The 13,285-nt window shown below is 39.1% G+C and overlaps 1 pseudogene; it reads left to right on the top strand.

The window, feature by feature from the left end:
- The first annotated feature begins 11,699 nt into the window (after nt 1-11,699).
- LOC123801788 (tubulin alpha-1A chain pseudogene) lies at nt 11,700-13,044 on the top strand (annotated as a pseudogene).
- Nucleotides 13,045-13,285: the final 241 nt, after the last annotated feature.

Raw genomic sequence — 13,285 nt, 5'->3', positions numbered from 1 at the left:
AGCCAATATAAAGCTATATTATGGAAAAGACATGTTTGTGAAATAGAAAGCACAGGTTAATACATTCACATTTTTGTAGAGGGAAGAATATGTACCAAAAGGACAATTATTTTAAATGTTTTATGGGGGTAGAGGGAAGGATTCATGGATGTTTTCTTTCTCTTTTTTATAGCTTTCTAAATTATATAGGTTTGTTTTCTTGTTGACTTCTATGTTCTATTCATTCACAACATTAACTGAGCATTACCATGTGCCAGATATTATATTAGACAATGAGGATACATCAGTGAACTGACACTGCTGGGTACAGATCCCTGTCTTCATAACACTTGCATTTTATTGTAGGGAAGACAGAGAATAAAGAAAATAAATATAAACCCAATGGTATGTGAGATAATGTTAAGTGTTGAGAAGAAAAAGCCTTTGCTAACACAAAGTAAGGAAAGGAATGAAGTAGAGAGCTCATCCATCTTCTGTACTTGTCCTGGTCCTAGCACAGTTAATGTTCCAGAGTAGTGGTCAATCACATTTGCTGAGTGAGTTTAAGAAGAGGACTCCAGTCAGAGCACTCTTTGGCCAGGGTACCATGCTGCAGACACACTACAAGACCTTCATCCCTGGGTTCTCCTTTCTTGGGTGTATGGCAGATGATCTATCTTCCTTCAACCCACACATTTTTTTTTTCTCCAGACCTGGTAACATTCAGCTCATCTTATTCCACACCCTTCCTTATTTGGTAACGTTCTAGTCTGGCTTCTCTGAGATTGATATATGTTCCTTGGACTAATCTTGGATAAAATAATATAAGTCAGTTATTTCACAATTATTTTATAATGGGATAATCTTCTTGCATATGCAATCCCTTTCATCATATGCCAATGCTTCATAATGTCACATTGTCTACTTACTTTGGGGAAGTATCACTAAGTTTCTCTACATAATCGCCGCAAGTCAAACACATCTGACGTTTATAAATGTGTTCTTGCTGGGTGCCTTTCCCTATTCCCTTCGTTAGCTTGTGTTTCTTTGAATTCTGCTATCGTTAATTCTCCATGATTTTTTTTGTCCCAGGAAAAATTAGTCAAATTACAGAAAGAGGCTACAGCAAGTTAGAAAGGCAGAAGAAATAGTAACTAATGAGCATCTCATCATATTTTTTTTTTCATCTGTTAATTCTCATGTGTACAGAGATAAATGTCAAGGGCAATTTATATCTTGAAGCATGACAAAGAAATTTAGGATATAGAGAACAAAGAAATATGTATTTGGCAATTATCTTCCACCTGTCTTCACAAATGAAGTGGATGAGATCTTAATGAAGGATTCAATTGCTAAGAGTGGCAGATGAGGGATTAACATATAATAGATTAATATCAGAAATGGTCATGATAAGCTTAAAGTATTAGTCATGATCACAACCTAATGCCTTTTTAAAGTAGATAGACATGAATTCAGTTTTTGAAATTGCATAATAAAGACCATTTAAGGGTATCCTCATAGGAAGTTTATTGCTTAAACATTTGAGCTTGCTGCCAAAATAAAAACAATAAACAAATACTTCATCAGATCCATAACCATGCAATTAAATAGTCTATCTGTGGTTCCAGTTTGCAACAATCACAGGTCCCCCTAATAAACCCGAGAGAGTATGTCATATTGCCCCTGAATTCCCTATAGATTCTTTTTCAAGTATGTCACTGCTATCTGGGTTTGAGTTTCATTTATTCTGAGAAACTGCTTCCTCATCAGGAAAATGGATGCATTAACGTTTGCCACCAAACCAGCTCTCAGAAATGATTTGTGAGGCACAGAAGATTTGTACTAAATTCCTTGAGGTTCCCTATATAAAAAATATTTTAAAAAGCGCACATAATGAGCTGCTCAATAGATTTTTGACAGGCAAATAGGATTCAATGATGAAGACACTAAACTCTTCCCTTTAGTCTCAGAAAAAAACACAAATATTTTGCATACATATTTAATTCTCACCACTCTGCAGAAAATGTTACTATTATTGCAATTTTATAAATAAAATTGAGACTCAGCATCATCAAGTACCTTGTTCAAGGTCATGCAGATGGTAAATGACAGAGTCAAAATTCAAACCCAGACTTCATTGACTCGACCCTATGTTTTTTGCCTAAAAGGATAAACTTTCCTCCTTCCTCGACTCCACTCAAAATGTATGTTCCTTTGGGCTGTGTCATCTTCCCACATTCTTGTCCTCAAATTGTAAGTCTATCAGTATATACCTCTATTAGTAGGATAAGTGAGGCCTCCAATTAGTTTGTCTGGTTATTAACACAATTCCAAGCCTATCTCAGCACGATGACTTATCCATTTTACCAAGCAGTCTTCTACTGTTTGTGCCTGAGTATACTGTCTCCTCTATTAGAGTAGAAGAGGTACAAAGATAGGCATCAAAATTCAACTTTAACATGCACTGATCCTCAGAGGAGCATGTTAATAAGATGGAATGAATGGCACAATGTCCCCAACTTGAGAGGTTAGCTGTGATTTGGATACAATATTAAATACATCCTGCTCTGTGTTTTGAGTTTCCCAGGAATAGAAGTTCCTTCAAACCAGCTCCAAACAAAGGAGACGCACATTTCCAGAAGTTTCATGAGAACAGCTGTGCCTCCAAAAGGGACAGAGCTCGGGCTGCTCTCTGGATCAGCTTTCTCTCTCTCTTACCCCCAGAGCACCTGGTTGCTGCATTCTCTTCTCTTTCCGAGGGTAAACTGTCTCATCTTACACATGGCCAGTAATGGTTGTCTCAACCATATCCCTATAAACCCTTTTACCTTGAGGACACACCCTACTGGCAACTTCGCCTTCTCTCTCAGTTCAAATTTCAGACTAAGAGTCTGATTTACCTAGCTCATCTTTTCAAGCCAGAAGACATAATCCTAGTCACTGACTAGTTTCTGGATGGGTCACCTCTGGATTAGAGGTCCACACCTAGTCCAGTTAGCCTCAGGGGAGAGGGTGCAAGTCTCCTGTCTACCACCCCCCTCTTTCCAAAAAGAGAGGCACAGATGGGCAGACATCATGAACTCTGTCTAACCCACATATGTTCAAGTTCAGGTCTCCCTCCTTTTGAGAAGGTGTGCCTTCCAATCTCTTCTCCAAAGCACTGAAGACAGACCAGCTCCTTAAGCTCAGCATGACTTCTAATTGAATTGCAGCCATTGTCAGTGAGGATGTTTATGAAGGAAATGGGGTCACTTCTTAAAATAAATAGAAAAATCATAGAACATAAATATTAAGTTACAAATTAAAGAGTTAGGGAAGAAACAACTGATATATGACATCAATTTTCAGTCCTGTTCTAGCAAAAAGAATGTCAGGCCATATCTGTAGAAAGCCACTCAACTAAGCATTTGGAAGGCAATCTGGTGTTTTGAAGTCGGTTCAGGCTGAGACTTGAGAAATGGGTCAAACTCCCATAGTTTGAATTCACTCAGGAAAATTGCCTGAAAAAACTAGCTGCAATCCTAGGATTTAGGGTTATTTTAGCAACTAAATTTGATGAAAAGTGTGTTCATCTGTTAATATCTGGGGACTTGTTTAAAGAATCTGAGTTGCCTCCAAACACTTCAACCATTAATACTTTATCAATACAACGTTGAAGTGAAGGGGACTTAAAATACATCATTATAAACCAAAATGTGCATGTCTCACATCCTTTTCAATATTCACTTTGCAATTCCATTACTGGATCATCTCTGACAGCAGGTGTGGTACAACTTTATGGGCAGTCTTTTCATTTTATGAAGCTCTCCATGTGCAATATTAGAGAGTTGGGATTAGCGATTTCATAGACACAAGTTCTATCATTCATAAATCTTTTATCTTAAAATTGAAAGCATTATCTTTAAATGTCTTCTACAAATCTTTCATGGGAATAGAAGGTCATTTATGAACTATGTGCAAGGTGACTAGAAGAAGTATACTTTATGAAGACTTTGGACCATTAACTCTAGATTTTGATTTTTCTTCATTCAAAAAAAAAATTGTATCTTTGAATGTTTTGAGAGTGTGATGGGAAAATCAGCATCAATGAATTTTCTCTTTGTGGCCATTGATGTAGGTCACCAAGGTGACTGAAGTCTCCCAGCAGACTTTTAAATATTTGAAGCTGAAAATATTTAAGAGTGCACCAAATGAAGACTGCTTTAATTTTTATTTATATTCTATTTTTGGTGTGGTTGTGATTATAGCCTCACCAAGACGGTGATCAGTAATGAATGTGTCCTGTTGGCAGATCCCTCCAGGGCTCTGATTCAATCTTTTGAGTTATGGGATGAGGACAAAATGAACTATTTTTCAAGCTTGTAAATATGTGACAAATGACAGTGCAAGAACTATTGATTCCAATCACAGTGATACAATGTTTCATAGTCAAGACTGACTCTGGCTTTACAAATTACTTGCAAGTTGAACAGTAAACCCATGCACAACACGCTTCAACCTGGATCAATCTTCAAGAATATTTGTGTCAGTATTCGCCTCCAATTTGAATAAATTCCCAAAGTGAAATGGGCTTTTTTTTTTTTACATTAAAAGGTGCTGTTGGGTTTCCCCCAATCTTCAAAAGGAAGAGAAAAGCAGAAGGAACCCTTGTAAACTCCCCAGTGACCCTAGACACAGGTATCTTTTTATTTTTATTAGTTATATAATCATAATCAAATGTAATTGAGAAACGCCACTCAAGAATACTAATCTTAAAACAGCTAAAACCTTGTAAGTACTGCATAGTTCAGCACTCAAATCTGATTAGAACATATCTGGAGACGAAACAAAAATACAGAGCTGATTCAGTGGGTTAGAATCTGAGACACCACAGTAGCCATTATGTTCCTCTTTGGGACAATTGGATGTGATTGTTTTTGAAAAAGTCTCTAACATGAGGGGTATTTATATATGAAGACAGACCCTCTTAAATTCCTCTTCACTTAGATCATGAGCATCCCTGTGTGTGAAGCAAACTTTTCCTAAAGGACCACCACGTGAACCCAGTAAAATATAATTTTGGGGGGCAGAATCAATTTTGCAGCAATTGTGAGAAGGCAGCATCTGTCCTGCCCCTAGCCCCACCCCCACCCCCACCCAATGCGTACCCTGTTGTGGAGCACCATTTTAAACTTGCCCTCAGGTTGTCACGGTATATTTTATGCAGGACTGACCTTAGCAGAGACTCTGCATGCTGATGTATTATTGACCTTCTTCCCCACTGCTTACTCAAACAGGCCATCTGGGTACCAGGATGGTACAGGGAATATGTCCAACTTTCCAGACCAAGATAAAAATAAATAAAATGCGGGGGCGTGGGGTGGGGGAGAAGGAAGGCTCTTAGCTTGTACTATGGATTTGTTTATTCAGACATAATTGGCGTGGATTTGGCCAAGGCACAGTTTCATTCTTTGTCTAATCCGCTGGCCTCCTGGCCCCTCCCCCCATTGTTTGTCTCCGTTAAAGTGTGATGAGGCACTAAGCAAGAAAGGAGGACAGAGAGACCAGCCCCTCATTATAGAGTCACACTTCTGGGGAGGCTGGAATTAACCAGGGTGTGAGGATGGACAGCGAGCAAGGGCAGACCCCATCTCGGCCCAGTTCCCCCTGGTGAGTCTGCTTCTTTCTCCCCTCCCTCCATTGTGCTGGAGTGGGTACTGGGGATCTGGAACCTGGGAAGCTGGGTTATCATTGCTAGGGGTTTATCTGGCCAGCAGACCTCAGCTCTCCCCAGGTTGAATCACAAAGAACCCAACCTTGCCAAGACAGGCCAGGCACATTTAAAGCTTCCCCAGTAACTTTTTCCAGGCTGGAATCCATTTTTCGCGGCTTCACTTGGCTGATCAATGGCTTCCTTTCAATGGTGATATTGACTTAGGAAACTAGCTCAGAATGTCAGATTCAGTTCATACTGAACTACTCTCCAGGACCCAAAGATAATCATGAGTTCTTCACAGCAAAGAACACTACCAATGGCAAGACAGTTCTGCTTAACCTCTTTTCTTGAGCATCATCGGAAAGCTCCGTTTTCTCTCCTTTTCTAGTGGTAAGTGCTATTTGTTTATAATTTAGTTAAGGACCATAAAGATTTTAAAAAATAAATGAACTTTTAGCATCTTTAATAAATATTTTCCTAAGAAAAAACATACCAGTAATCTCTTGGACATCAACCTTAGCAATACCTTTCTGGATCTGTCTCCTTAGGCAAGGGAAACAAAAGCAAAAATAAACTATTGGGACTACATCGAAATAAAAAAGCTTTTGCACAGTGAAGGAAACCATCAGCAGGGTTTAAAAGGCAATCTACTGAATGGGAGAAGATATTTGTAAATGATATATCTGATAAAGGGTAAATATCCAAAGTATATAAAGAACTCATACAACTCAATACCACAAAAACAAATAATCTGATTTAAAAAGGCAGAAGACCTGAATAGACATTTCTCCAAAGAAGACACACAGATGGCCAACAGATACATGAAAAGATGCTCAACATCACTTCATCATCAGGGAAATGCAAATCAAAACCACAATGAGATATCACCTCACACCAATCAGAATAGCTAGTATAAAAGGACAAAGAAATGACAAGTGTTGGTGAAAATATGGAGAAAAGGGGACCCTTGTGCACTGTTAGTGGAAATGTAAATTGGTGCAGCTATGCTGGAAAACAGTATGGAGTTTCTTTGAAAAATTAAAAATAGAAGTATCGTACAATCCAGTAATTCTATTTCTGGGTATTTACCTGAAGAAAACAAAAACACTAATTCAGAAAGACATACTCACCCCTATGTTTACTGCAACATTATTTGCAATAGCCAAGATATGGAAGCACCCTAACTGCCCACTGATAGGCAAATGGATCGAGAAGATGTAATATATATGCACAATGGAATATTACTCAGCCATAAAAAGAATGTACTACATGTTGGCTACTTGAACATAATAATAAAAAATCTAAAAAAATAAAAAAGAATAAGGTCTTGCCATTCACAACAACATGGATGGATCTAGAGGGTCTGGTTAAGTGAAGTAAGCTAGACAAAGAAAAGCAAATACCATATGATTTCACTTATGTATGGAATCTAAAAAACAAAACAAATGAACAAACAAACAGTGACAACTAAAGAGAGAAACAGGCTCATAAATATAGAGAAAAAACTGATAGTTACCAAAAGCAAGGGGGGTGTGGGCTGGGTGAAATGGGTGAAGGGATTAAGAGGTACAAACTTCCAGTTATAAAATAAATAAGTCACAGGGATGAAAAGTACAGCATAGAGAATATAGCCAATAATACTGTAACACACTTATCATCATTAGCATTTCATAATATATATAATTATTGAATCACTACATTATACATCTGAAACTAACTTAATATTATATGTCAACTATACTTCAATTAAAAATTTAAAAATAAAAAAGTAATGTTTTGTATGAAATATTTAGCACAGTTTGTTTTGTATGGCATGGAAATGCAGTAGATGTTAGCTAAGCACAAGTCATCTCCTCCCTGAAGCCTTCTTGTCCCACTGCTTCCATCTACTCCCTCTCCTCTCCTTCGTTCTTCCATTTTGTAGAGATTGCTATAATATCCTCCATAATATAATTTGTTGTTGCTCTATGTCTACCGTTTAGAGAGTCTGAAGGGCTAGGGCCACACTTTAGTCATCTGTGCCAACTGAATCCTGTGCCCAGCACACAGGGCAAATTGCAATAAATATTTGCCAACTGAATAACTAATTATAGCTATTTTGCACAGATGTTCCTCAGCTTACCATGGGGTTACACTCCAATAAGCCCATTGTCAGTTGAAACTATCGTAAGTCAAAAATGCATTTAATACACCTAACCCACCAAACATCATAGCTCAGCCTGTCTTAAACATGCTCAGAACACTTACATTAGCCTACAGCTCAGCAAAAGCATCTAACACGATTTTTTTTCTATTATTTTATAATAGAGTTTTAAATATCTTATGTAATTTATTGAACACTGAAAGTGAAAAGCAGAATGGTTATATGGGTACAGAATGTATAAGCATGTCAGTTGTTTACCTTTGCTCTCCGGTGGCTCACTGGGAGCTGTGACTCACTGCCATTGCCTAGCATCATGAGACAATATCATACTACGCTACCTCAAGAAAAGACCAAAATTCAAACTTTGAAGTATGTGTATCACTTCCCTGCTGTTGTAAAGTTGAAAAATTATAAATGGAACCATTATAAATTGGAAACTGTATTTAGATTTTAGCAATGTACCTGGCAGTTTAGTTAATCATCACAATTTGAGGAGGTAGGTATTCTTTCCATCCCCATGGTAAAGACTGGGAAAATGAAGCTGAAAGAGGTTAAATAGTAGCTAAACACCTATGAGTCAGAATTTGCACTCAGCTTGATCACAGAGCTGGGATTCTAGCTACAACACCCACATGATAATAGACAAATGCTCATCCCTTCCATTGTATGCAAATGAGAAATTTATGATTCTATTTTGGGGCTAAATAAAAACAGTTCTATATGATTGCTGGGTATATTATATTGTATTATATTCAGTTATTCAGAGTCTTTGGGGAGACCTAACAAATTGTAAAAGGCATTGAAGCTCTGTTTGTTATATTTGTTCAGACTTTTTTTGCAGTGGCAAACTTCAGAATGTATAAGCACAGATTTAGGATGTGCATTAATCAAATCAATCAAACCCACAGAGACAGTAATACTGTTGTTTTACCATCCAGGCTCTGCAATGGAAAAACTCTTCCCAGCAGCTTTTCTTACTAGCCCTGCGACTGTCAGCAACCAATGCAACCTCTCTGACCCTCACTTTCCTCCTTTATGAAGTGGGAATATTAATAGTGCCTTCCTCAGAGGGTTGCTGCAAGAAGTAAGTGAGACAACACTTATGAAAAACTTAGCAGATCAACTGGTTCATGTTTAGGGGTTTAATCAAAGATGGTTATCTACACGACATCAAAACATCTAAATATCTTTGAGAACCTATTCAAAGTAAATATAAAATAGCAAGGGTAATATAGGCGGAGAGCACACAAAAAATAAAAGAGAAAAAAAATCTGTTCAATACTGCTAAACTGTACATTTAAAAAATTACCTAAAATGGTAACTTCTACCTTACATATATTTTGTCACAATAAAAAAAAAAATCTGTCCATTATCCTCAGTGTATGTCATAACGAGAAAACAAAACAAAATAAAAAAACAAACAAGAAACATAAACAAAACTTCTATCACTGTGGAAATCTAAACTATCTAGAACAATATACATTATTTACTTTTTTATTAATGTTAAAATTTAATACTGTGAAAATTTTTAAATAGAATTTTTGTGTGTGTCAAATAATGATAATATCTAACCAAATTTTTATTGTTATTTCTAGGACTTTTTCATATCTTCTTCATAGTCCCAAGAATTAAGTAAGTTACCCCTCACCAAATTTTTACATATTATTATTTTTAATGGGTTAATTTTTTCAAAGCAAATTTTTTAAATCCCATTTTCTTTGCAACCCTTCTAGGTTAATATTTCCCACAGTCTGTAACAAAACATGAATGAATCTGAGGTGGTGCCTTGCTGAGGGTTTGTTGGTGCCTGTCTAGGAAAGGTGGCCTTCTCGGGCTCTTAAAAACAGGAGCAGAGCCACAGAGTCAGAGCCAGGCATAGGCAAGGAACTGGCTGGTCCCAGCCTATAGCTATGGGGTGCCCATGTCATGTGCCCTGCCTGCTGCCCTTCTAACACAGTAAGTTGTCTCACAAAGAGTAGCATTGGCCATCCTGGTATCTCTGAGACCTGTCCTTCAGTCTGATATCAAGCCATGAAAGTTCAAGAGAACTTTCAATTCCCCAGAGGTTAAGGCTAAGGGGTGGAGTTTGGATAGTTATGGTAAGAAAGGTGGAGGGTAACCTTGGGGCATATTGTCCAAGAAAACCACTTCCAGCCTTAAAACAGAAAATGTAGACTCAGGGTGCCCTCAAGACAAGCACTTAGCAATGTCAGTGGCCTTCTTTGGCAGAGTGGCCTATGGGACCTATGGTCCCTCAACTTACCCTCTGCCTTCTCTTTCCTTTGCTTTTCAAACACCATGTACACCTGAATAATAGTGGCTGCCCCACTTCCAGTGGGCATTGTCTTTAGGAGTTTTGTGATCAGCATGGGGTGGAAGAGTAATATTGCCACCCATGGTTGGTCAGCCTCAAGGAAATTGACTCAAGTCCATTGAGTGCCTCTTAAAGGAAAGAGAGTATGTGGCCAGGTGTGGGGTGGTCATTATCATCTAGATATGTGGTTTCTCCAAACCTGGCTGATGAGCAGAGCTTCCTGTGGAACTTCCTAAATATCCAGAGCCAACAAACCAGATTCTCCAGGGATATAGCCCCAAAACTTGGGAGTTAAAAAAATAACAAAACAACAACAAAAAAGTTCTGATTATGAGCCATTTTAACAACTATAATTGAATCTAGATCCAATTCAGTAGAATCATCAGAATAAGAGTAAATGTGCTCAAAGGGATGACAGGATTCCTGATGGTACTTCCTAAACATATCCATTTATTCACCAGCATTAGGGAACATGTTTTTGTTAAGCACCTATATGCCAGCAATGGCAGTAACGAAAATAAACAAAGCCCTACTCAGAGGGCTTATCATAGACTACATGAGACACCACATATTCTACAACTCTTGAATTTGGTCTTCTTCTGTGTGAGGACATGGAGACAGCATATCTATCCCTTTTTTTTTTTTTTTGAAAAAGGTCAAACCAATTGCTTGGCAAAATATAGATCAAACAGCTCTTATATCAATTATATGGCAAATATTAAGTCATACATTTTCTAAGTAACATGGGACATTCAAGGAGGAAATTAAAATACTTTATCTTCTAAATGTGACTTAATAATAAAAGCCACAATTTGTTAAACACCTCCTCTGTGCCAGGCATGGTTAGACATCTTTACATTTAATCTCCAAAATAACGTGGTGGGGACTGCCTGCCTCCAAAGCTCCCTGAAGAGCTGCTCGTCCTCCACTCACACCCATGTGAGCTTCAGTCCTTGCTGACTCCAGATCCATCAGTTAGTTGCCTTGCAATGCTGGCCATTTTACCTAACTTTCTCAATGAGTTTTCTCATCTGGAAAAATGGGAAATATACAATTAACTTTGCAGAGTTGTTGCAAAGCAAAGTGAAATACTATTTCCAAGATATCAAAGTAGTGCTTGATGCATAGCAGGTGCTCAATCAGTGCTAATTCTTTCCCATCCCTAACTGTTCTCTATGGCCAGCTGGTACCCACCCTGTGAGATTCAGTCATCCCAAATGGGAATTAGAAGTGAAATTCTCAGAGTTTCCAAAGGTTATATAAATCCACACAGGCTACACATTTATATAAAGGAGACATGCTACAGGTGTGGGGTTCTTTTGTCACGCAACATGTGAAAAATACCAAATAAGTGACCACAGCATTAGGTGTTGGGGAGTTTGGGACTATGGACTTGGTAGCATGAAAAGTTCAGAGTAATAGTGAAGTTTGAAGACAGAGGGGTTTCAGACACATTTTAAAAAGTGGGCAGTTTCTCTTACATCGACTGCCTAAGGGTCTCTCTGTAAGAAGCAACAACCTCTCCATTTCCTCTCTACCATCTGCTTGGCAGTTGTAAAGTGGCAACCATGCATGAATGCCTCTCCATCCACATTGGTCAGGCTGGTGTCTAAATTGGCAATACCTGCTGGGAGCTTTATTGCCTGGAACACGGCATCCAGCATGATGGTCAGCTGCCAAGTGACAAAACCACTAGAGGAGGAGATGATCCCTTCACACTTTCTCCAGTGAGAAGAGGTGTTGGCAGGCACATGCCCAGGGCCATGTTTGTAGACCTGGAACCCACAGTCATGATGAAGTTCACCGTGGCACCTACTGCAAGCTCTTCCACCCTGAGAAGCTCATCACAGGCAAGGAAGATGCTGCCAATAACTATGCCTGCAAGCATGACATCATTAGCAAGAAGATCGTTGACCCTGTTTTGGACTGTATTCCAAAACTGGCTGACCAGGGCACAGGTCTTCAGGGGTTCTTGGTTTTCCACAGCTTTGGAGGGGAACTGGTTCTGGGTTCATCTCCCTGCTGATGGAACAACTCTCTGTTGATTATGGCAAGAAGTCCAAGCTGGACTTCTCCATTTAGCCAGCCACCTGGGTATCCACAGCTCTAGTTGAGCTCGACAGCTCCATCCTCACTATGCACATCCTGGAGCACTATGATTTTTCCTCCGTGGTAGACAATTATGCCATCTGTGACATCTGTCATAGAAACCTCAATATTGAACTCCCAACATACACTAACCTGAATAGGTTGATAGGTCAAATTATGTCCTCCATCACTGCTTCCCTCAGATTTGATGGAGCTCTGAATATTGATCAGACAGAATTTCAGACCAAGCTAGTACCCTATCCCTGCTTCTATTTCCCTCTGGCCACATATGTCCCTGTCATCTCTGCTGAGAAATCTTACTATGAACAGCTTTCTATAGCATATTACCAATGCATGCTTTGAGCCAGTCAATCAGATGGTGAAATGTGACCTTTGCCATGGTAAATACATGGCTTGCTTCCTGTTGTACCATGGTGTGGTGGCTCCCAAAGATGTCAGTGCTGCCATAGCCGCCATCAAGACCAAGAGTCCATCCAGTTTGTGGGCTGGCGCTTCACTGGCTTCAAAGTTGACATTAATTACAGCCTCCCACTGTGGTCCCTGATGGGGACCTGGCCAAATACAGCATGCTGTGTGCATGCTGAGCTACACCACTGCCACTGCTGAAGCCTGGGCTCGCCTGGACCACAAGTTTGACCTAATGTATGCCAACCATGCCTCCATTCACTTGTATGTGGGTGAGGCAGGGGGGAAGGAGAATTTTCTGAGGCTCAGGAGGACATGGCTGCCTTTGAGAAGGATTATGAGGAGGTTGGTGTGGATTATGTTGAAGGAGAGGATGAAGGAGAAGGAGAAGAATACTAAAGTTAAAAATGTCACAAAGGTGCTACTTTTATAGGGAACATTATTCTGTTTTAAACATTAAAAATTTGTGGTCTGATCAGTGAATTTGTATGTAGCAGTGTATACTCTGATACACAATTACTGACCTATGCTTTAAAACATGATGCTTTGGGGCACTGGGTGGCTCAGCCGTTAAGCATCTGCCTTCAGTTCAGATCATGATCCCAGGGTCCTGGGATCGAGCCTTGCATCAGGCTCCCTG

Source organism: Ursus americanus, chromosome 36, assembly GCF_024610735.1.
Source record: "Ursus americanus isolate L20-20 chromosome 36, mUrsAme1.1.p, whole genome shotgun sequence".
Taxonomy (NCBI): domain Eukaryota; kingdom Metazoa; phylum Chordata; class Mammalia; order Carnivora; family Ursidae; genus Ursus; species Ursus americanus.
Note: the sequence above shows the minus strand (reverse complement) of the source record. Positions and strands in the feature narration are given on the sequence as shown.